The sequence below is a fragment of the Schistocerca americana genome, chromosome 6, assembly GCF_021461395.2.
Source record: "Schistocerca americana isolate TAMUIC-IGC-003095 chromosome 6, iqSchAmer2.1, whole genome shotgun sequence".
NCBI classification, from domain to species: Eukaryota; Metazoa; Arthropoda; class Insecta; order Orthoptera; family Acrididae; genus Schistocerca; species Schistocerca americana.
Genome location: NC_060124.1, coordinates 118,320,997 through 118,342,430, shown reverse-complemented (window position 1 = coordinate 118,342,430; position 21,434 = coordinate 118,320,997).

Genomic DNA, 21,434 nt, shown 5'->3' with positions numbered 1-21,434 from the left:
GTCGGAAGTTTTACATACTGACGGGACATAAGCCACTCCAGTCAATTTTTTTCTCGGTTTGTATAAACCCAGTAAACAAAAACACCCTGAATAAGGCCACTTGCAACATTGGCCGAAACGTCGGCAGCTTTACATGCTGACATTGCGGTCGCAAACCCAGAAAAATTTGACTATGACAATGGCCGCGGAAGCCTACGTTTATATAAGCAACTTGAGTGTCCATTTTATCCGTCCAAACTTGTTCTGCCACGCACGACTCAGAAGCTACAACGTTGGGATTTGTTATTGCCACAGTATCATTACAAAATATTGTACCGGCACACGTCGAAGAATGTAAATGATGACGCCCTTCTTCACCTTCCTGTTGGTCCTCATTCTGAATTCGATGATACTGTCGCAACTTGATGTCAGATCGTTGCGCGAGACACTGAACTTCTACAGACCTGTCCACTGCACTACAGGAAAACCGCACAGGCCACAGAAGCAGAAGCTGACTAACTTCTGCCGCGCGGGATTAGCCGGGCGGTCTAGGGCGCTGCAGTCATGGGCTGTGCGGCTGGTCCCGGCGGAGGTTCGAGTCCTCCCTCGGGCATGGGTGTGTGTGTGTGTTTGTCCTTAGGATAGTTTAGCTTAAGTAGTATGTAAGCTTAGGGACTAATGACCTTCGCAGTTAAGTCCCATAAGATTACAGACACATTTGATTTGACTAACTTTTGTTGTACTTACTACTTGGCATCGTTCAGTAAAAAACATTCAGAATTCTTTTGTACGCCAATATTTTGCTCTTCGGCGTAGCCTCTCCGTCCATTATGGTGTGATTTTCTCGCAAAATGGATCTGGACATTCGCATGTGCTTTCTCATAAAGTGTTACATGAAGATGTATTTCGATTGCTCCACAAAGGATATTGGGGAGCTGTCAACACAAAACAGTTATTGTATCGGTACTCTACTTGGACGGGCATGGACGCCCTCATTGAACAGATGACGTCACAGTATCGCGCTTGTGCTGATAATCTATCGATCCCGCCCCAAACGTTTACAACTTGATCAGAGTCTCTATCGCCGTGGCAACAAGTGCATACTGACATTACTATTGGAACACTCGTTGGTTTACTGTTGTAGACACTTTTGGCATATATCTGTTTTCAGTGCCCAAGAACTCAACTATGGCGCGTAGTACCATTCGGGCTTTGTCATTTTTCGCTTGGAAGGTATGCCTCAAGTGTGGCTTACAAACAACGGACCATAGTTTACGGCTCAGGACTCTGAACAGCTTTGTACAGCCAATGGTATCACTCACTTTACCAGTGCTCCAATTCATTCTCAGTCGAATGGGACAACTGTAGCATTTGTGTGTACGTTCAAGAAACTGATGAACAGACTACGTGGTTCCCACAGAGGGGAACAAGCACTGCTGCTCTTCCTCGTAATATACCGCTCCCCAGTCCACGATGGTCCGTCGCCGACGGATTTTCTACATGGCCGGACAACTGCACGCTGCTCCAGTTGCGGCACCCATCGCAGCGCACGGTACCTCCCACGCTCGGCAAGTATTGCTCTGCGCTTGATGGTTCTATTCTTTCAGAGTTTTTGGTCACCTCAGGCACTGGGAGAGAGTAACAACTCTTCGGGATTTAGGCACTTTGAAAGGTGGCTACACTGAGTCACAGTGCCAGAGATCGCGCCAAAGAGTTTTATTCCGCCGCCTCCACTGGCAGTGCTCGTTCAGAAGTTGTGGTGGTTAGTGCTTTGCTGAGAGGATGTTGATAGCTGTACTATTTGAGGCCATGTCGTGTGCAGTTGTTTTGATGGGCTAGCAGCAGATGTTGTTCGAATGGAGATGTTGTAATGATCAGAGTGTATTTTTAGTCAATATGTATGAAGGTAAAAAACAATTTTTTTAATTTTTTTTAAATTTCCTAACTAACAATGCCTCTTGGTCACATGTTCAGTCAACAAAGCATCTGGCTTATGTTCATGTATTAGACTGTAGTTCGGGTTTCTATGTGCAATTATAGTATTTCAGTTTTATTTAATTAATTCAGTGTAAATGGTATTTAAAATATCTTGTCTTATTGAGGAAAAACCGTGCCAGATGTGTACGTTGAATCACACTTCCACACACAGAACAGTTACACTTGTGCTTTGTTGTTCGTAGTTTTTGTTTCGTAACTTTTATAGTTGCTGGGGACTTAATTAATTAATTGTGGTAACGGAAATTTCCTTTCATTCTTTGTTGTTATTCTATGCAGTCAGATTGCGTACTAATACTAGTCAGGGCCAACCGGTTATGAGGCAGCGTAACCGAACAGACAGCTACTACATCTAAAAAATTAAAATTATTTGCATTTTATTTAATTAAGCCCCCAAGCACGTGGCGACCGCTGCTTCGGATTGTCCTTTGGAATTCTTTTGATAGTCAAACAGCAGACAGTAGTATTGTTGAAGTACTTTGTAGTTTAGTAATTGTAGTCTATATTGCATGTGTAGATTTGGTAATGAACATTTGTAGTTGTCTTGTCTTTCTTCTAATGGTATTTTTGCGGAATTTAATTTTTGCTGTCTTGTATACGCGTTTGACAATTTTGTGCAATCATGAAGATTTAAATTGTTCGTTAATCGTGTTTGAGGGAAGCATTTCGTGTGAATGGTATTGTTGGTGATAAAGTGTCATATTGTGTGTAATTTTCGTATAGTGACGAGTTTTGTATGTGTTGTAAATGATTATGCGATCGATGAAAAAGGCAAAAATGATGGATAGGGAGAATGACGAAAATGTTAACATGGCGAACTCGCCAACACAGGAGAACAGTATGATGAATAATGAAGTAGAAAACAATTTAATAAGTCGGGAAAATAGTCCGGAACCAGTTCAAAATTTTTCTCAATAAAAAATTCACAGAATACGAGATTAACGATAGAAGATTCTGAAATAGTATCGAACACAGATAGCTTTACGGCTATGACGAAGGGAGTTAGTTTTACGGAAAATATTAGGGGCGAAAAGAATTTTGAACCAGTTAATACAGAGCAGTTGATGGGTGCTATTTTTAATTTGGGATCACAGATGGGAACTTTGGCAACACGGTTAGAAACTGATATGGGAACAATGGAAACACGGTTAGACTCACTGGGATCACAGTTAGGATCTGAATTAAAAACAGTGACAACAAGGCTAGACTCACAAATAGGAACAATTAAAACAGAGATGAAACAATGGAAACACGGTTAGACTCACGAATAGGGACATGTTTCAAAAAGATGAAAGATGAATTAAAGAAAGAAATTAGGGAAGAAGTACAACCGATTTTGAATTCTCACAGTAATAGATTAATTGCAATAGAAATTAGACAAAAGGAACAGGATAGAGAACAGGAAGAAAGAGATCGCGTGATAGTACAAAAATTTTCAGAGTTAAATTTACAACGTGCACACGATAAGGAAGAAATATTTGAGAGAATCGAGGAATCCGTACCAAATGACAGAATAAATAACCTAACACAACAATATGAACAATTAACTACTAAATGTATCAATACTGAAACCCGAGTCGCGACACTTACGGAAGACGTAAATAAACAGAAAGAAAAAATAGGTGACTTATCGGAAAGAGTTGAGGAGATTTCAGATAAATTGACAAATCCTAGTTTACATGGGAACAGAGATTCAGATGATACAGCTCCGTTGCCATTTGCAGAAACATAAGAGTACCAGTGCATAAATAAACATGTTGAAAATCAGGGAAAATTTAATGAACGCGTTAAAAGGGAATTTGAGGCATTACGAAAGCAAGTGAAACAAATTGAAGGCGAAATCGTAGGAAAAGACAGCAGAAGAAATTTAGAATCACAGATAGCAGAGGGCTTTGAAGAAAATAATTTATTTCATTTACGAGATGCAAGAAGAGGGCGCCAGGCGCGCGAACTTGACAATAATCGACATTCGGACTGGGACAGACGCGGTAGGTCTTTGTCGCCACGAGGAGAAAACTTTGACTATAAACACTTTTTAACCGTTCGGAAATTTAAGATCTTTCGCAATTCTAAGAATGACATACATCCATGTTCATGGTTAGATCAATTTATGTACGCGCTTCGACCAAATTGTCCACTAAGTCACAAGCTGGAATTTATGTGTGGATATTTAGAAAACGAACCGGCGACGCGCATGCGCGCACTTATTAGAGATTGTTGTAATTTAAATGATTTTTATCATGCATTTCTATCGGCATATTGGTCCGAAAACACGCAAGACAGAGTCAAACACAATCTTATTATGCAGCGTAATTTTAAACAGTCTGAGTTCCGCACGCCAGCAGAATACTTTGAAGACATGATTCGAAAGAATCAGTTCCTTTCCAACCCTTATAGCCCGATTGAATTAATTCGCATTTGTTTAACTAAGCTGCCACAATCCATAAGACAAATTGCTTTAGCCGGAAGATGTAAAGACGACATTGAGACTTTTAAGACTTTGCTACAAGAATTTGAGTATGACAACGACGACGGGACTTCTTGTAATTTTTTCAGTAACGGTAATCACAATAGATTTTCAGAGAGAAGGGATAATGATCGGAACGGACGTTATATGGGTAATTTTGAGAATGACAGACGAAACAGACAGGACAATAGATACCAGCCTTATGACAATAACAGACGTTCTAACAGAAATTACACAGACAATTAAAATAACGGAAATTCCTAACGGAATGATCAATCATACGGAAACAGTAATCGGTATCATCAAGACAGAAATTATTCATACAATAATAGAAATTCTTACTACAGAAATAACCAGGGTAGTAGATATAACAATAATTTCAGAAGTGACAGTCGAAATTACACAAGAAGTAGTCATGCAGATAGCCAGGAAAATAGAAATTTTAATAACAGACACAATCAAGAATTTTCATTTAACAGACAGGAGGGACCTAATTGGCATCCTCCGCGTGAGAGAAATTCCGAGAGACAAGTGCAAATCGTAGAAATTGATCCGCGAAATGACGCGAATAATCAAAGACGTGACGCAAACAATCGACAATGACTTGTAGCTTCAGCTTCTGGCAGCCATATAGACGGTTCAGAAAGTAATGACACTTCGACTTTAACTATGTACGCCTGGAAGACATGAGAGACATTTTGCTAGACGAAAAGGAAAATAATGTAGACCCATTTTTACATCCTGTTATTGAAGTATGTGTGGGTAAGAATAAGTTCACTGCGGTTTTAGATTCTGGGAGCCCATTGAATGTTATTAGTGAATCAGTTTTTCGTATATGTGTAAGAACTATTGCTTGTCCTGTGTTACCTGTTTCTAAAACTACAATTCGAGGAGCTATTTCTGGAAAAAGTGTGGAAGTCAAACAACAGACTAACCTAAATTTCATTTGTCAATGATATGAATTTTCTGCTAATTTTGTTATTGTTCCACTACTCAATACACAAATTATATTAGGTAAGGAGTTTATTAACACACATAAGGCAATTTTAAACTTTAAAGAAGGAAGTGTGAATTTGACTGTTGCCGCAATGCCGAAATGTTTGAAATTTTTCGAGTGTTTAACAAAATCTGAATCAGACACAAAATGTTTGAGGTTTCTTACTTCTGATGTTTTCGCTGAGTATTATGACGACAATGTGTTCATTCATGACAACGACAATAGATACAGAAACGGGATGGATTATATAATTAATACCGAAGAATTAATTAATGAAAAGGTTAAGAAAGCTAAAGTGCCAGATGACGTTGCAAGAGAAGAATACACCAAATTTTGACTTCACATGCTACAGTATTTAGTCATCACACAGGAACTATACAAGGCTTACAATATTTATTTAAAGTAAAAGAACACACCATTTCGAGGAAAAACGTACGCTATTCCTTTGGCTTACAGAGACAAGGTTAAGAGTGAACTTCAATACATGTTAGATCAAGGTATTATTGAGCCAGCAGTCAGTCCTTATACCAGCCCATTACACGTCGTTCTTAAAAGGGATAGGTCAATTCGTTTGGTTCTGGATTCCAGACAGATAAATAATATCATCATTCCTGAAACTGACCGCCCACAAAATTTAGATGAACTTCTTCAACATTTCCATGGAATTAAAGTTTTATCCACGATTGATATGCGAGCAAGTTTTTGGCAAATAGAACTCCACCTTGATTTTAGAAAATACACTGCCTTTTTGGCCTTTGGTAACTGTTACCAATTTCGAAAATCACCGTTTGGACTTATTGTATCTTCAGCAGTATTCATTCGTAGTTTAAACGAAATTTTACCTGTTTATCTTCGTGATAATATTACTTCATATGTTGACGATATTCTTATTGCTAAACGTTCTTGGAGTGAGCATAACAAAATTTTGGATTCATTATTACGTATTTTTGCAAGAGTTGGCATTACAGTGAACTTGGAAAAATCTGAATTTGGTCGCTCTCAGGTGAAATTTCTTGGTCACATTATTTCTACAGAAGGTATTCTTCCTGATCCAGAGAAACTAGACGCTATTCGTAATTATGCTGTTCCTACCACAAAACGTGATGTTCGTAGTTTCCTTGGTGTCTGTAATTTTCTTAGACGCTTTGTTAGATTGGACGATTTGGCCACACCTCGTTTATGTGAACTATCTGGAAAGAATTCTAATTGGTGGTGGGATGAGGAAGCTCAATCAGAATTTGAACAACTTCGTGATGCTTTAGTTGCTGCTCCACTTCTTTCACACCCGGATTTATCTAAAGATTTTTGTTTGGCGACGGACTCGTCATACAAAGGCCTAGGTGTACACTTATTTCAAGAGATAGAAGAAAACGGCGTTGTAGTACAGAAAACTATTGCATTTGGAAGTCGTGTTCTCTCTAAATCAGAAAAGAATTATTCGATTACGGAACTTGAAGCCTTAGTTGTTGTTTGGGCTTTCACAAAATTTCGCATATTTTTGTATGGCAGACATACTAAGGTTTACACCGATCATCGAGCTCTGGAATTTCTTATGTCAACAAAATTAACACATGGAAGATTGTCACGATGGGCGCTGTATCTACAGGAATTTGATTGTAGTATTGTTTACATACAGGGTTCTTCAAATATTATTGCTGATGCTTTATCACGTGCACCTTTGGGTTTGAAACAAAGTGCTGAGGAGGACTGCAAAGAAAACAGTTATTGTTTGGTGTATATTCAAGGTGTTGCGTTTGAAAATTTTGTTTCGTCTTCGCTCCAGGGCATCGCTAAGGAGCAAAACAAGGATCCAACCTGGAAGGACATTAAGGAGAAGTGGAGGAGAAAGGAAAGCGTAGTGATTAGACAGTATTATTTAGTTCGCAATGATATTCTTTTTAAACGAAAATCGGTCGACAACCCTGTTTGGTTAGTTTGTATTCCTGATGAGTAGGTTAATAAATTGATTTGATATACACATTTCAGTTATGCACACTTTGGTCCCAGAAAATGCTTTCATAAATTACGAGAAAATTGCTACTTCAGTAATATGGAAAAACGTATTCGATCTGTTCTTGCCAAATGCAAATTATGTCAAAAGGCTAAGCCGCCAACTATTTCTCACAGAGCACCGTTGTTTCCTATCATTCCAGCGAAATTAAAGGAGATGGCTGCAGTCGATTTGTTCGGTCCAGTGGTTCGTTCTACTAATGGTTTTACGTACATTTTGGTAGCAGTGGAATTGACATCAAAATATGTGTGTTTTACACCTTTACGCAAAGCAACAGCTCGTTCAGTATCTAATGCTTTCATAAAACATTTTCTTAAAGAAGTGGGTCATGTTGATAAGGTTATATCAGATAGTGGATCACAGTTTCGCTCTAAAATTTGGCTTCGTACTCTACGGCGTCGTAAGATTATACCAATTTTCATTTCACTTTTTCACCCTCAATCTAACGCTTCAGAGAGATGGATGAAGGAAATCAATAAATTGTGTCGTCTTTATTGTCATCAGAATCACAGAACTTGGGATCAGTATCTTCATATTTTTCAAAACATTCTGAATGAACTCCCTAATGATTCAACTTCTTTACCGCCTATATTGATATTAAAAAATAAAGCACCGACAAATTGCATTTCTGAAATCGTTCCTTTTCCGCGTTCACGGAAACTGCGGTATTCTGAAGTTGTCAACCTGGCTCTACAAAATATTGCATCTGCGGCTGCTAGAAGAGAGAAATCAGCTAAACGTCCTGGTCGTTTAAAAACCTTGTCAGTTGGTCAAAAGGTGTAAATTAAGTCTCATCGTTTGTCTCACAAAGGAAAAGGCTTGTGTCGCAAATTTTTTCTGCTTTATAACGGTCCATATAGGGTTCGCAAAATTATTCGTGATAACACTGTCGAAGTAGAAACTCTTAAATCTCGTCGCCCTAAGGGACTACATCATATATCGAACGTTAAAATTTTTGTGGAATGACATACTTTTGAGAAACTAACAGTTATACGTAAACACACGGAGAGTACAAGGCTACCGCGCCGTGTTCCGACGGCGGCACATACTCAAAGCAACAGTCAAGTCTGCGTGGCGCACAAGGCAGTCGTTGACCGCAAACAATTACTTCCTACGTCACGCGTACCTACAGCTGATCGAGCGCTCAGTGCGAATGCACTGACAGCCGTAAACAAATACAGTCTAATTTCTCTGATTAAATTCAGTATAAAGCAATAGTGACTTGATAAATTATGTTATTTACGTTCAGTATTTTTCAGGATACGGTTGTGTAAAATATTTAAGAACTTCATGTAAATTCTGTATGTGTCCGACGTTAAGAGGACTTGCTAGCGAGAAAATTTCAGGAAAATTGTAATTTCGAAGAAGAAAGTAATAAACTAAAAAGGTAACTATTAATTGAGTTTATTTTTCAGGAAACATATTTCCACTTAGGTACGTACTTTAGACGTAATTTGCTGCTCGCGATTACGTGATTTATACTTTGTGCTAAATTTCATGTTCTATGAATTTACTTGTGAGGCGACGTGCTTGTGTACATTTGCTGATTTTGACAATGTTTTATTAATGAACAGGGTTGTTACTTGTGTATATTATGCATCGCTTGGCTGCTATGCTTTTTCACTGATGTCATATTTTTTTACTATGTGCCAGCTGTGCTTATTTATTTAAATTATAATTGTCACCTGATTAGTTGTGCTGATATGGTTATATATGTAAGTTATACTTTGTGATTTATCTGCTTGCACCTTCATGTTTACTTATTAAGATTACATATGAACATTTATTTGCTTATGCTGAAATGATGCTAATGACCTGTTTATTATGTAAGATACATATTTGCTGCTTTGCATATGGATTGCATATTTACACATTTCTGTTTTGTTGCCATAAATATACTCTAATTTGGTATATAGAAATGCTGATATAAGGTGTACGAACATGGAGTTTAGGCCACAGTATGGTGTTAATTATAGATTGTTCGCTTGGTGGAGCCTCGTTGTAGAGATTGTGCTGCATCCAGTTGTTGACATTCTGTTCTCTACTGGTATATTTACTCGCTATTGCATGTGTTGCTTACGCTCAGTGCCTTATATTTTAAGATAAGAAAATGAACTGCTATAATTCGACGAACGACATTAGAACAAGAAACTTCATTGAAGTCACATGAGCTGGAGGTTTTATGGAAGCTGTATAAATTTATACTAATAGGAAGGAAGCTAACGACATGAAATACCAACACTAGGTTTAAACCATTGACAGTTATTACACTGCATTCTTCGTGAGCAATTGAAATAGCAAGTGACACTTGACACAAGAAATACTCCACATGTTTGCTTCTGTTTTGCCATGATTTTTGAAGTGGTGTACACACTGTGAAATATTACGATTTATTCATTCAAAGTCTTATGTAATCATTCATACTCCGTACTCGTACTTACTCACTGAAAATTATTCAAACAAAAGGCTGTTAGTGGTCATGTATGCATTTCTTTTATTTAATGATGGACAAGGTAACCAAAATGTATTTTATAATTCATAATGAGTAGAAGATTTGGGTCAGATGGATTACACAGAGGTTGTGTGTGGACATTGTGTCTTCGGATTGTATGGGATGATGAATTGAAGTTTGCACTAGGATTTTATCTGTACTTGTTCGAGGAGACTGACTAGAGGAAAGAGTTGTTATGGAAGTGAAATGATATTGGCGATAAGGTTTATATGTATCGACGTATTGAAGAGGTATTATTGAGGTATTGAGATTGTGTGAAGTTGATGATTATTGGAGTTTTGGTGGACAAGAGGTAAGGTAACTTGATGATAAGGTTTATATGTATCGACGTAAGAGGTATTATTGAAGTATTAAGATTATGTGATGCTGATGATTATTGGAGTTTTGGTGGATAAGAGGTAAAGTAAGTGAGGAGCATATTTTTTTTGTTGGTTTATATGGAACAAGGAGGAAGAAGATGGCAGACTATAACACTCAAGTGGAAGGAAGATTGTCTACACACACACTTTGTTAAATCACTAAGCAGTATATTCTTTTTTTGGAGAGAGGAAGCATATGCATATCTTGGCACATTGACAGTTGTTCAGCAACCATACATTTGATTTGGCTTGGCAAACATTGGTCTTGACATGATGACTATGACGTTGACTAACTATTATTGACTGTTATACACTGCTGCCACTACTACTTGATACACATGTCGAACATCAAATTTTGACAGAATTGCATTTACACAGTTAACACTAGTTCTTAATGTGGATGAAAGGTGAGTGAGTGTGTTTTGTGTGTTTTCCTTTCCTAATCCCAAATAATTGGTACCGACCTATCTCCTAAATATTATTTTACTTGTTTGTTGTGGCTTGCACTGACACCCATAAATATTATAGGTTTACTGTTATTTGTGTATTGTAATAGTTAATATGACAATTATCTGATACCATTTGTGTATTTGTTATAATTTGTATGTTTAGTGTAAGAGCATTGAGAATAATTTTGTAAAAGCATTTGTGTGTGCATTCAAACTGTTGTTCATGCCCACACCTGTTCAACATTAATGGGTGCCACTTGGAAATGTATAATTTCTGCTGATGAACGGTGATGAACTGTCTGATTAGTGACAGTGAATATTATGGACTGTTACCTGCACTTGTTCAATATGATGGGTGACACTTGGAAATGTTTAATTTCTGCTGATAAACTCTGATGGTCTGATTAGTGATAGTGAATATTATGGACTGTTACCTGCACCTGTTGAACATTGCTGGGTGCCACTGATGGAACTGTTTCTACTGAAATAATGTCACTTGTTGCTGTCTGCACCTGCTCAACATTGCTGGGTGCCACTGATGGAACTGCTTCTACTGACATAATGTCACTTGTTGGTGTCTGCACCCGTTCAACATTGCTGGGTGCCACTGATAGAACTGCTTCTACTGACATAATGTCACTTGTAGGTGTCTGCACCTGTTCAACATTGCTGGGTGCCACTGATGGAACTGCTTCTACTGACATAATATCACTTGTTGGTGTCTGCACCTGCTCAACATTGCTGGGTGCCACTGATGGAACTGCTTCTATTGAAATGATGTCACTTGTTGGTGTCTGCACCTGTTCAACATTGCTGGGTGCCACTGATGGAACTGTTTCTACTGACATAATGTCACTTGTTGGTGTCTGCACCTGCTCAACATTGCTGGTTGCCACTGTTGGAACTGCTTCTACTGACATAATGTGACTTGTTGGTGTCTGCACCTGTTCAACATTGCTGGGTGCCACTGATGGAACTGCTTCTACTGACATAATGTCACTTGTTGGTTTCTGCACCTGCTCAACATTGCTGGGTGCCACTGATGGAACTGCTTCTATTGAAATGATGTCACTTGTTGGTGTCTGCACCTGTTCAACATTGCTGGGTGCCACTGTTGGAGCTGTTTAAATATTGCTGATGAAATGTTATGAGACTGCTATTTGCACCTGTTGACCATTGCCGGGTGCTACTGTTGGAACTGTGAACTACTCTGAGGAGTGCTACTTGTTTATTGAACTACTGAAAGGATTTTATGTGAATATTTGTATAAACGGATTTTTTTGTGTATTTACTGTTTATGAAATGTTATGAGACTTTTACCTACACCTATTCGTCATTGTTGGTGCCATTGATTGAATGATACTTGTGGAAACTATTATGTAAAATCGCATGTAAGCAAGCATTTGTATTCCTTACTGTATTTTATATATTAGGTTATTGAAGGGTCAGTGCAAAGCCAAAATTTATCCAGTTATGTGATATTTACTTATTAATATTATCTTTTATTTTTGTCTGTATTTTTTTTGATGAATTTGGTGGTATTTTCACCACCAATACTGCCAAAAATACCATCAAATTCTAGCCCGTGGAGGAAGGGCATATGAAAGGTGGCTACACTGAGTCACAGCGCCAGAGATCGCGCCAAAGAGTTTTATTCCACCGCCTCCACTGGCAGTGCTTGTTCAGAAGTGGTGGTTAGTGCTTTGCTGAGAGGATGTTGATAGCTGTACTATTTGAGGCCATGTCGTGTGCAGTTGTTTTGATGGGCTACACAGCAGATGTTGTTCGAATGGACATGTTGTAATGATCAGAGTGTATTTTTAGTCAATATATATGAAGCTAAAAACATTTTCTTATTTTTTTTTAAATTTCCTAACTAACAATGCCTCTTGGTCACAGGTTCAGTCAACAGAGCATCTGGCTTATGTTCATGTATTAGACTGTAATTCGGGTTTCTATGTGCAATTATAGTATTTCAGTTTTATTTAATTAATTCAGTGTAAATGGTATTTAAAATATCTTGTCTTATTGAGGAAGAACCGTGCCAAATGTGTACGTTGAATCACACTTCCACACACAGAACAGTTACACTTGTGCTTTGTTGTTCGTAGTTTTTGTTTCGTAGCTTTTATAGTTGCTGGGGACTTAATTAATTAATTGTGGTAACGGAAATTTCCTTTCATTCTTTGTTGTTATTCTATGCAGTCAGATTGCGTACTAATACTAGTCAGGGTCAACCGGTTATGAGACAGCGTAACCGAACAGACAGCTAGTAAATCTAAAAAATTAAAATTATTTGCATTTTATTTAATTAAGCCCCCATGCAACTTGCAAGGTTTTGCTGTGTTGTTGGGCCACCGTCAGAAATTCTTCTGCAGATTTTCTGTCCCCAGATTCCTACCCTACAGAGATCTTGCACCGCCGGGTGCCTCTTCGCGCCGCCTACGGAATGGATGCAGCTGGACCCATCGTCTTCGCCGCCACAGCAGCTCATCTTCCTGGCGATTGTCCCGGCGCCCGCCGTGGACCCGATGAATCCGCTGTCGTCGTCGTCGTCGCCGTCGTCGCCGTCGCCGTCGTCGTCGTCGCCGCCACGCCGCCGTCGCCATCACCACCCCGTCCGTTTTACGTCAGACCGGTTCAGGACGAGGGTGGGCGCTTTTTCGGGGGTTATCTGAGTCCCCCAATCCACCACTCCGTTATCTGCCACAAGATGGATCACTAAACGACAACGGAGTGACATTTTTTTGGGGGGGGGGGGAGGGGGAGGGTGGAATTGAGATGTCATAATGTATCGACTGCATACAGACCAGCGCAGCGCCGCGCCGTGAAACGGAATCAAGAAGGCTCTGACGGGCACACGAATGGAAAGAGCTGGCAGCACCACACCTCCAGGAAGGCAGAGTTCAGCGCCCCTTGTTAATACTGACTTAACCAGCCACCCATCGCTGGTCGCCCCAGTTCGATCGCAGACTTTGAGAGCATCAGATAAATACGAAGACGTTATTTAACCTGTGTTCTGTGAGCAGTAATAAAGTGAAAAGTAATTGCATTTAGGTGGCACAGGAAGCCACCTCATAACGAGAAATTATGTTTCTTTCCTTTCTAGAAATAATGTGTTACATTACTCTGCAAATGTTTAGTAGACATAAATTTTGATTGCTGCCACCGGCCATCGCAACTTCTCCAGTTCCTTGTTTGCGTCGGTGATGACAACCCAGAGTAGCCGACACAACACATTAATTTAGAATTATTGTAATGCATTTTTCAGACGTAGTTCCACATTGCTCAGTTAAGTTATTTTATTCGTCGCTGAAGTTTTATCTGTAGTAGAGGCAACATTAGAACGTTATCAGCAAAAGTGATTCAGATATGTCCCATTAATAAGTTCTCTTTCTTTTATCCATTGTAACGATCTCAAAAGATCCACTAGAATTGGTGACAATAGTTTCCATGATTTTCAACTACTTTATCTGACTCCTTCTTCAATTTCCTTTCCTGAAGTGTATAGGTAGTATAATTTAGGAACAAAAATTTCATTCATCTGTGAACCTTTTTATTTTTATAGTAGGTTAAAGCTTTTTGAGAACCGAGGACCCGCATTACTCTTCCAGCATATCGGCGTAATTAGAGGCAGGATTTCGACTACTAACGTTGTTCAAAGAACCGCAGAATCGCCGAGAACAATAACTAGACAGGTTAAGCTACTACGACGTGTATCTTATCCACGACACTGTAGACGAAACCATATAGGCCAAAAACTGTAGGAAGAGAGAGAGATTAGAATGTGTAGAACAAATTACTGTGAGTATTGAATGCTAGTTTGGCTTTGAGGTTAAGGTCACAATCACGATGGGCAGTATCAAATGACTCCTTTTTTGCTTGAACCTTTGACCCACATCGGCATAGGGTCGACATGAATATTAATGGATTTGGCAGGGTTAATTTAATGGGTGCAAGGATGCTTTTCCTGTCGCCACCCCCTTATCCCCGCCACAGAATATGTGTGGTATTATCATGTGAACCTCGGAAAAAGTTTTATAGATGCTTGCATATCGTATAACTGAGAAGGGAATTCGGTACCAGCCCGGTATTCACCAAGTGGGGTGTGAGAACCCGCCTAATAACCATCCAGGTTGACTGGCGTACCGACCCTCCTAGTTAATCCTCCGGGGGGAGGGGGGATTTAATCCGAGGCCGACGCACCTCCCGGCCTCGCAAGCTGCGCCGTAACACCCACAGATAGCCGGGCGGGTAGGAAATTAATGCAATGAATCTGTAGAAAAAGACCGCAATAGTTGTAGAAGATTTTGTATTGTATAAGGTAAATATTTGCTAAATATTAAACCATTGTCACGAACGAAATTTCACAGTTCGAGCTTCAGATAAAATAGCTGCCTAATCCGCTCTGTTCTTCATTGGCTTAGAGCGAAAATTACAGAATGAATCAGATGCGTTTATAACCATCATGAACGAACAACGTAGTATATTCAGTCGTTGTTCATTTTTCAGTTCGTTTCATTATTGAAATCAGTTTGTGAGTTCTCTAATGAAGCTTTATTTGATTCAGTAGACCACGTGGCTGAAGCTTTTTCAGAACTGAGAGCTCACATTACTCTTCCAATACATTAGCGTAATTACAGGCACTGTTTCCGGTACTAACGTTGCACAAAGAACTGATTTGTCTCGTGTGATTTGGGAACAACTGCTACAATCCGGCTGCCAGCCCAGCACCCTTCTAAATTTTCCGAGTACCGCTGATCAAAAAATAATTGCGTTACGGAATCCCACAACAGTTGTCACTTGCATGTATAGCTCATTATTCTAGTTTCATAGCAGTGCGGAATATAAAATTTTCAATTGTTTCTGTGCGAAATGACGCCGAATAGCTGCCAATTGAATTCGATTACGGTGTTCACTTAGCTGTGTTATAACGATATGAGATGACTGTGTGTTCTGTCGACATAAATCTGATAAACCAAGATAATGATGTTATATATCTGTATGTTTTCGCGATTTTCAGAGCACCAAGAAACTTTATTTTCGTAGTGGCTACTAAGTATATTTCTTCCTCTGGGCTTTGAGATTGTTTATTATATATTAGGGCATTACATACAGAGCTTGCATCATGATCATCAAAATATTACACAGAATTACGCTTCCCTCTTTACCAGAACAAATACACAGACGCAGAGAAACCTTTTGGGTCTCGGAAATATGATGCACTGGCGATTAATTCAACCTTAGACAATGTGGTACTGGTTGAAGTGTTGCAACATGATATGCGAGACCATATTTATTAGTGGGATATATTCAAACAAAACTCAGCATTTGGAATTATAGAAAGAAATTATCACGACTGCGAAATTCGTGCAGTTATAACATCAAGAAATATCACTGTCATCAGTAATCATTTCACATGTCAAGAACGTAACTGTAATCAATGTAAACAATGGGAATAATTTTACGAATTGCATACTTTTGGAAACAAGTTGCAGAGCTATACGTAAACTACAGAAACTCAATTGCACTTATTAGTCTAGTGGTAAAGTAAAGGATTTCTTTAACATTCACTTTGAATATATTACTCATAGAGTCCCAGCAAAAAAGAAGAGCGAAACGGCAATATTTGATTTGTGATATGAGGCAACGAACCAGTTTTAGAAAAGAACTGCAATGTATTAACGCTGATGTACTTGTTAAGTCATAACGTAAAAGTCTCTCATCAGGGCTTGAAACGGATGAAATTAGAGTTTACCCTTACATTTAATGCGTTTTACAGCTATTTTTAAGAAAATATGTTCTGTTTATCCCACAAACATTTAGGAGAATTTTTAATAATTCTACCCCCGTTGGACTAATCTTCCTTCGTTATATAGTTACTAGGGGCGAATAAGTATTTCTTTTCGCTAAAAAAATTTAAAATAAATCACCGCAATATACGTCATTTAGCGTCCCATAGTTTGTACAAATTATTTTTTCCTTTCACTCAAACCATAAAGTATTACGACTGGACACAGGTACAGCGGAAACCAGCAGACAGTGCTGCCACAGAACACAGTTGCATGTAACTAATGATTCACAGCAACCAGTACAAATTCTCAGTGGCACATGCTACGTGTAGCACATCATAAGCCGACAAGATAAATGACTTCTTGGATAGTGGTGCCACGTCATTTTGGAAGAATCTACCGATCTGACATTGCAGTGATCTTGCTGCCGTCGGCTGAGAACTGTGGCGCAGTGCGTTTTTAATTTTTTCTTTCTTTATTAGTTCATTCCCTCTCCTCCTCCCCACATCATGGGATGGTTGGGGGCGGAGGCTACGCAGCAGCCATGACATTAAAAATGACACACACACACACACACACACACACACACACACACACACACAAATACACATAAGCCGTAGAAAAGGTTAAAAAGGTTAAAGTAATGTGATGAAAATACAGATGATGATGATGTGGTTGAAATAGGACAGAGGGATGATAGGAAGTAGGATAATGTAGATGAATGGGTCGCTATGTGTGGGACCGGTATTCGAGCCTTGCTCTAAGGTAAGTGCTTTGCTGGTAGTATGTACAGATGCTAGGATGGCTTTATGAGTCTGAACGAAATGTTTACATTTGTGGAGCACTTACCATGATTGCCATAGGTTATTTAATTGAGACAGAAAATACATCAGCAGGATGTGTGTGTCCATATATTGCCAGAGTTGAAAGCATGTTGAACTTCGCAGTGAATAAATCTTCGAAATGACTATTTTAATTACTAAAAAAGGTCACGAAAACTTCGCCTTCCCCTATAGTTCATTTTGCTGTTGCAACTGAGTTTCACCCTACCTAGAATCTACAAATGGTGCCTGAAGCGTATGCAGAATCAGTTATTGGGTCGGCACCAACAACTCGACTTTTAATGCATCTAAGTTCGACTCATTCAGACGAGAACCTCTCTTCCGAGACGTGTACAACTTTCGAAGTATCCTGGACACGGGGAAGATTAAATTTTGTAGTGAAGTGACTGTCCGCAGACTACTTCCGACAAGGAAAACATTGAGCTGTGTGTTTTTCGGTGTTGCATAATTATGATTGGCTGAATACTAATTCTTGTGAGTGCTGACCAGTAATATATTGACTAAAAAACGCGATTCTCCATTCCTTACTCGGATTCGAGGTGGTAAGCCAGTTAACAAACTTGTTGGTCTTGGGACTCGAAAATATGTAAGATACACTTCCCCCTCTCTCCCTACCTTCTTACGTTGGCCTACACTGTTGAAGCTCTCCGTCTCATCTCATCTGCAGTTCCCTCGTGCGCTCCTAGAACGGGTGACTGGTGAGACCTTAAATATTATGAAAGTACATCCTTAATATGACATCTTACAAACCCATAAACATCTCTTTACTCCTATCAACGTTTCTTTAATATTATTTCAAATTGATCACATACGAGTTTCATAGTTTATGAGTAAGATGTGACAGACAACATCCTCTCACTCAACAAAACCATTCGGCACTGTCCACAAAGTTCTGCATTTTAGGCAGAAGTATATGTGCTTCGCACAAATCACCCCGGAAATCGTGACTATCTTTGTGGTTCTCTCGGTGTTCATTACCCATAAAACATATAAATCCATCACAGGGGCAACACGTAATGGTTTGACTACAGTATTCATGTGCAGACCCCATATGACTTCTTCGTTTTACGGAGGTAAACAGATAATCAAGGGTTAGCGTCTTCGACCAGTAATAAAAAAAAGACCTTGGTCCCGGGTTCGAACCCCGCTACCACTTAAATTTCGAATAAAAATATCAGTAGTGACGGCTGAAGTCTTGCGGCATAGGAAGTCACCCTCATTCAGCCAACGACCTTGTCAAAGGGGCCGGAGGAGCGGAAGAGTTTCACGACGCTCTCTTGCCCTTGAGGTGGGAAACTGCCCCTAGAGGCGGAAGAATCAGCAATGATCAGCAGCTTGAGGAGCAGAAGGCAATGGAAACCACTGCGTAAAAGGCACATTATATGCATCCACAGGACATGTGGACTGTAAGTGAAAATGTGTGAACATGGTCTCTCCACTGGCAAATGATTCCCGAATACTCTCCCATTCGGATCTTCTAGAGGGAACTACGAAGAGGGAAGTGACCATCAGAAGAAAATTGGAAAACAAACAAAAGGACAACGTTCTACGATTCGGAACGTGGAATGTCAGAACTCTGAACGTGTTAGGGAAGCTAGAAAATTTGAAAAGGGAAATGCTAAGGCTCAGTCTAGACGTGGTAGAAGTCAGTGAAGTGAAATGGAAAGATGGCAAGGATTTTTGTTCAGATGAGTGTATGTTAATGTCAACAGCACCAAAAAATGGTATAACGGTAGTACTATTCGTCATAAATAGAAAGGTAGGGCAGAGAGTGTTTTACTGTGAACAGTTCAGTGATAGGTTTGTTCTCATCAGAATCAACAGCAAACCAACACTGACTACTATAATTCGGTATACATGCCAACATCGCAAGCCAAAGCTTAAGAAAGAGAGAGAGAAAGTGAAAATGTGTGGAGTTGGTCTCTCCACTGGCAGAAGATTCCTGAATACTCTCCCATTCGGATCTTCTAGAGGGAACTACGAAGAGGGAAGTGACCATGAGAAGAAAATTGGAAAACAAACGAAAGGACAACGTTCTACGATTCGGAGCGTGGAATGTCAGAACTTTGAACGTGTTAGGGAAGCTAGAAAATTTGAAAAGGGAAATGCTAAGGCTCAGTCTAGGTGTAGTAGGGGTCAGTGAAGTGAAATGGAAAGAAGACAAGGATTTTTGTTCAGATGAGTGTAGGTTAATACCAACAGCGCCAGAAAACGGTATAACGGTAGTACTATTCGTCATAAATAGAAAGGTAGGGCAGAGAGTGTTTTACTGTGAACAGTTCAGTGACAGGTTTGTTCTCATCAGACTCAACAGCAAACCAACACTGACAACGATAATTCAGTATACATGCCAACATCGCAAGCCAAAGCTTAAGAGAGAGAGAGAGAGAGAGAGAGAGAGAGAGAGAGAAAGTGTGAGACGATACTGAACGGGTAATTCAGTGTGTAAAGGGAGATGAAAATCTAATAGTTATAGGCGACTGGAATGCTGTTGTAGAGCAAGCAGTAGAAGAGAGGGTTACGGGAGTATATGTGTGTGGTAGTAGGAACGAGAGAGGAGAAAGACTAACTGAATTCTGCAATAAATATCAGTTAGTAATCTAATACTCTGTTCAAGAATCACAAGATGTGGAAATATATTTGGAAAAGTCCAGGAGATACGGGCGGATTTCAGTCAGACTATATCATGGTCAGGCAGAAATTCAAAAATCAGATACTAGACTTTAAGGCATATCTGGGAGCAGATGCAGATTCAGATCACAGTTTAGTAGTGATGACGATTAGGCTGCAGTTTAAGTGACTAGTCGGGAGAATCAACACTTAAATAAGTGGAACACAATAGTATTAAAGAATGATGACATGCGCTCGAAGTGCTCTAAGGCCCGTTATAGGTTATTTTGCTGCCTACGTAGAAGAATTTCTTAATTTCATCTATTTCGTGATCACCAATCAAGATGTTAAGCTTCTCGCTGTTCTCTTTTCTACTACTTCTTATTACTTTCGTCTTTCTACGATTTTCTCTCAGTCTATATTCCGTACTTATTACCCTGTTCATCCCATTCAGCAGAACATGTAATTCTTCTTCAGTTTCACTGAGGATACCAATGTCATCAGCCAACCTTATCATTGATATCCTTTCACTTTAAATTTTAATTCTACTATTGAGGCTTTTTTTTTATTTCCGTAATTGCTTCTTCGATGTATAGATTCAGCAGTTGAGGCGGAAGACTACAGTCCTCTCTTAAACCCTTTTCAATCTGAGCCGTTAGTTCTTGATCTTCCACTCTCATCGGTCCCTCTTGGCTCTTGTACATAGTATATATTATGTGTCCGTCCTAAAGCTTACCTCTATTTTTCTCAGACTTTCTAACATCTTGCATCATTGGAAAGCTTTTTGCAGGTTGACAAGTCCTATGAACGTGTGGTGATTTTTCTTTAGTCTTACTTCTGTTATCAACCTCAACGTCAGATCTGCCTCTCTGGAGCCTTTACCTTCCATGAGCCCAAACTGGTCTTCACATAACACATCCTCAATTTCCTTTTTCATTTTTCTGTATATTATTCTTGTTAGCAACTTGGATCCATCAACTGTTAAGCTGATGGTGCGATAATTACCGGATTGTCGGTTCTTGCAATCTTCGGAACAGTGTGGATGATATTTTTCCGAAAGTCAGATGGTATGTCGCCACACTCATACATTATACACACCACGTTTTGTTGCCCTTCTCCCAATCATTTTAGAAATTCTGATGGAATGTTATCCATCCCTTCTGCCTTATTTGACCTTAATTCCTCAAAAGCTCTTTTAAATTCTGATTCTAATTGTGGATCCCTTATCTCCTCTATATCGCCTCCTTTTGCTTCTTCTATCACATCAGACATATCTTCCCCCTCATAGAGGCCTTGTGTCTGTATGAGTTGTACAGGTTCCCCGTCTGTTCTACGACTATTTGCTAATTCTTGCAATGAGTGTTGGAATTCTCGTTCATGTTGCGTGTTTCTTCCTGTTATTATGATTTCTCTCTGTATCT